Raw genomic sequence first — 5,427 nt, forward strand, 5'->3', positions numbered from 1 at the left:
ACAAGTAATGCGAGTTACGTAATCAGATTACTTTTTTCAAGTAACTAGTAAAGTAAGACATTACTTTTTAATTTACAAGAAAATATCCGAGTTACAAAGTTTCAAAGAAGTAATGCAATTTATGTGCTTTGTTTTCCATGTATTGACTGACAGCTCTCCTGTCGCCACGTTGAGAGAAATCGGGAGTAAGTGCAGAGGAGTTGTGTGCGCTGTGTGAACATGATGTTACTGTAGTTCTAGACTAAATGTGAATGTGCATTAATTCATCCCACTCACAAAAAACAGATTTAGCATTCATCAAAATGAATTAAAAGAGTGAAATGCAAACTCAGAATATGACGCAAACCTGCAATAATTAAATATGTTAAATAACACAAATGTATCTAATCCCATTTTATTTTCCAATGTCTTTGCTGCTGACCTTTGATGATCCAGTTCAACCATACTAAATAAGCAAAAATGACTTTAGATAAACTAACAATTGTGCTTCATTGTTTTTTTATTGCTGAAGATCTCCTGCATTCTACTGCACAGATGTGAATTTACTTTTCCTTCAGCCTGAGGTTTATTCATTACACTTTTTGGTGTGAAAGGGCTTTTATATTTGCTATAAATAGAACTTCTTATATTAAAAACAATCAAGCCCTGCTCATATTTAAAAAGTAACGCAAAAGTAATGTAACACATTACTTTCCATAAAAAGTAACTAACGTAATTAGATACTTTTTTAGGGAGTAACGCAATATTGTAATGCATTACTTTTAAAAGTAACTTTCCCCAACACTGTCCACAGCTGCTCTGAGAGTTCATTTAACAAGCATTTTACCATTTCATTTGATAAAACTATTGTCAGATACACACAGAAAAAGTTTGGTTTAACTGGAAAATTATGACACTTTTTCACATTTCACATTATATTACTATTTAAATGTATTGCTATTCTTAATGTAATAATAACAATAATAATACATTTTATTTGTTTATAAATTACTTTTTAAATAATATTTTTTAACTTAAACGTAAACCGTTTTTGTAGCACTTTTTTTCCAAAAAAAAAAAAAGGAAATGTTCAAATTTAATTTGATTTCATTTTAAATGCTTAATTAAATTGTTTGAAAAGTTTTATGCATTCATTTGATTGATTATTTTTTTATTAAAAAATAACTAAATAATAAAAAACATTTTTAATGCAGCATTACATAAATACATTCTGGAGAAAGCTGCTTACCAACCAATCTGAAAGTATACAGTTAGCGTGTATGTAAATTAAATAGTGCAAATAAACGTTATAACTATACAAACTATGGGTTGTAACTGTATGAAGTGTTCGTATACAAATAGTAGCTCAAATAGCAGAAGTTGGTGCTAGCAATGCCAAAGTCAAGGGTTTGATTCTCAGGGAGTGCATAAACTGATCAAATTTATAAACAGATGGCAATATTGCATGAATGTTCATGTATTTTGCAGTTCAGTGGAAGAAAAAGAGATACTATCTACATCTAAATTTTATTTATAATTTTTTAAAACAATTTAGGTTAAACGTAAACCGTTTTTGTAGCACTTTTTTTCCCAAAAAAAAAAAAGAAAGGAAATGTTCAAATTTAATTTGATTTCATTTTAAATGCTTAATTAAATTGTTTGAAAAGTTTTATGCATTCATTTGATTGATTATTTTTTTATTAAAAAATAACTAAATAATAAAAAACATTTTTAATGCAGCATTACATAAATACATTCTGGAGAAAGCTGCTTACCAACCAATCTGAAAGTATACAGTTAGCGTGTATGTAAATTAAATAGTGCAAATAAACGTTATAACTATACAAACTATGGGTTGTAACTGTATGAAGTGTTCGTATACAAATAGTAGCTCAAATAGCAGAAGTTGGTGCTAGCAATGCCAAAGTCAAGGGTTTGATTCTCAGGGAGTGCATAAACTGATCAAATTTATAAACAGATGGCAATATTGCATGAATGTTCATGTATTTTGCAGTTCAGTGGAAGAAAAAGAGATACTATCTACATCTAAATTTTATTTATAATTTTTTAAAACAATTTAGGTTGACGTCTTTTTTAGCCCCGTGTTAACCTATCGTTTCACACTAATTACAAAAGGCTTATAGCACTACTTTTTTAAGCCCTGCTACAAATATTCCACTCTTAAAAAATATTAAAATAAGAAGGGTTTACAAATGTATAATATTTTAAAATATGACAGCCCAGGATTAATTACGTTAATCCAGGTTTTAGAATGACACTGGGTTAGCAATTTCAAGTGTGAAAAGCCCATAAGTTTTCCTATTATCCATAAATCCTTCCATATTATCCCTATTATCTATAAATCCTGCAAGGGTCCCTGGAGTATGTAGTCCTCAGAGAGTTTATCTGAAATCCACTACAGGTTCTGTGGTCAGGGCCACTACAACATGATATGATTGAGGGATTAGGAACAGTGCCATTATTTAGAGAATTAGAGTCCTCACCCCCTCTGACCTCAAGGACTAAGTTTCAAAAACTACCATTTAGTTTAGGATAGTTCACCCAAAATTTTTTTTTATTTTTTGTCATCATGTACTCACCCTCTTGTTTTTCCAAACCTGTATGAATTTCTTCTTCTGAATACAAAAGAGGATATGAAATATTTTATTAGTTCTGTTTTGCTCTACGGGTGAATTTTATTCATATATCACCCTTGAAAGAAAGATTCCCCCAATTCTTCAATATATTGCCCTAAAGTAATTGCTTTTAGAGGCTCAGACAGATGGGAATTTTTATTGATCAAAATTAACTTGACATGAGCTTGTCAATAAGTAACAGACTCGAATTGGCAATCAGCGGTGTCTTTTGTTGACAAGAGTTCCTGCAGGGCTAAGAGTGTAATGAGGTCTGACTTTAAAAACTGAAGAGACAACAAACCACCACAGTAAAATATTTTATTAGAAAAAAAGTCCTGTAAGAGACATTGGGTGAATTGCTTTCATCTTGTTTCAACTAATGACTAGTTTTCTTTAAAAATCCACCTTGTTAATATGCATTAGCTTCTCATTTAAATGTGATATTAACCCTTTAGGCGCCAGGGATTTTTGGAAAAATGCTGGATTTTGACATCAAGATTTCAAAACCTTGTGGCTTGAAAGGGCTTAAAGATAGAGCTCTACTGTAAATTAGAAAAATGTTGGGCATGAACGAAAGTTTATGTGGAGTGTAAATATACTCGTCTAATTTGCATATTATGACGTCATCAGGGGCGGTACTATAATGTTATTTGAGGACTATCGGACATTCAAAATACATCCTATAGGCTACTGTCTTGTCCTTCAAAAATGTGCGTCCCTATCATTGGATTGCAATCGGATAAAGGGTGCTCGTATAGGCATACTAGAAACTTCCATTCAGGTGTGTTGAGGCAAGTTGGAGCTAAACTCTGCAGGACACCAGCCCTCCAGGACCGAGTTTGGACACCCCTGGTGTAGAGTATCTCACGTAAATACAGTCGGTTATGGATTAAGTGATTGCTGATTGCTGGTTGCCTGCCTAGCTCGACAGTGGTGACAGCAGCGGCAATCCACTTGTCACTCGAGTGGCCATGCCCTTAATTATGCAGAACTTTAAGGCTTAATATAATTTAAACGGATGAGTTATAAAAAAATTCACCCCCCTCACAGTTGTCATAAAGGGCAAAATGAGCTATATAGACCAAAACCACTTTTTGTACCAGGCTGTAAACACATTTATTTCTGCTGTAAAGTTGGGCATTTTAACATTTTAATTTCATTTTAAAACAGTTTAATTTCTTTTGGAGCCAGTCTTTAGTAGCCAGTCGATGAATTGCAGTTTAAGTCACTTCCGTGTTGGTTTCGAGAGAGAGACCGGAAGGTTGCTGCTTGGTGAAAACTGAACATGTGTCAGTATTACATGCATGCCTTCCATCTTAAAGGGACAGCATTCCTAATTAAGTACCTATCTGTGTCATTAATGTTAACCAACAAAAGATGTTAAATAAATATGTTAAGTAAACCTACTGTATCTGAAAAATTAGTCTAATTTGTATCTCTTTCGTATTTGTCTTATTCTGCTTCTTTTTAAAAAATTATATATTTTAAGTTGCTCCCTTTTCACTACTGTTAAAGGGATAGTTCACCCAAAAATGAAAATTGTCATAATTTATTCAAGTTTTTCCAAATTCAATCCTTGATTCAAATTTCTCATAAGCTTAATTGATTTGGTTTAAAGAGAGAAGAATTCATGACTATTTTTGTCATTTTTTTTTACTATTACCCACCCGCAATGACACTCAACCATCAAGACTTGTCCCGCGCCACACTCTGTTGCGTCGGGTCTCACGGTAGTCCCACGGGAATGCAGGTCTCTACCTGCTACTATCAAGTTTTGAGTCGCACTGGGAATGCACTGACTTATTAGAAGGATTCTTATCTTAGTTAATCTATTAGTGTTAATCAATAGGTGTGTAATATAAATAAGACACAATGTGGAGAAAATGAAAGGGAGAGATAAGATGATAAGATGACCTACTGATGCATATCTGGTATCAGTTCCATTAGCAAATATTTTATTGGCTGTTTTTTAAATGGCAATCATCATGGCTGACCTTGTAGAAAGAGCGAGAAAAGAGTATAATGGCGCTTTTCCACTGCGTGGTACGACTCGGCTCGGTACGGCTCAGTACGGCACGGCACGGTTCGGCTCGGCACGGTTTGCGTTTCCACTGCAGTTCAGTACAGCTTTAGAGTGGGCGGGATTATTCACATGTCGTTATAGTTGCGCCGCCTCTACTACCACGACTCCTAAAAAAACTTTTTCATTCCGCGTCGCCCCATCAAGCTCTCGCTGGATCCGCTCCTCTGCTATCAACAGAGGAACGTCTGTACTTCCACAACAGACAACAAATCTTTTTGGTTGTTAAAAAAAAGGTGCGCTTGTTCAAAACAGTTGCGTTCGATCCTTCGCTGGCTGTGCTGATTTAAGACTCTGTATTAAATAATGATGAAGTGAATGTAAATAACCCTCTGTTATTTGAATTAGCTTCCAGGATTTATATATTATTCTTATATTATTTAATTATGTCCTTTCTTAATATTAGTTAAGTGTTTGTTATATTCTGGAATGTTACTTTGCACTCTGCAAGTTATTTAACTGATAGAGACTTTTATTTTGAAAGGCGGCTTGACGGAAGTGCTCAGAGCCCGCTCATGCACGGAGATCGCGAATACGGAGAGAGAGCGTGCAAAGACGGAAACGGGTCACGGCGTTGGATTTTAGGATTAAGGACACTTTTAAGTGAATTTAAGCATCTGTTTGATGTTTTATTTTGCAGTATTTTGATTTTGTTTTTTTTTGACTTTGTTGTTTGGCACCTGGTTAGAAAGGAGAACAAGCTCTTACGGTGTTGTGAAGTCTATAAGGACA

The sequence above is a fragment of the Sinocyclocheilus anshuiensis genome, unplaced genomic scaffold (genome assembly GCF_001515605.1).
Source record: "Sinocyclocheilus anshuiensis isolate Anshui unplaced genomic scaffold, SAMN03320099.WGS_v1.1 scaffold603, whole genome shotgun sequence".
Lineage (NCBI taxonomy): Eukaryota > Metazoa > Chordata > Actinopteri > Cypriniformes > Cyprinidae > Sinocyclocheilus > Sinocyclocheilus anshuiensis.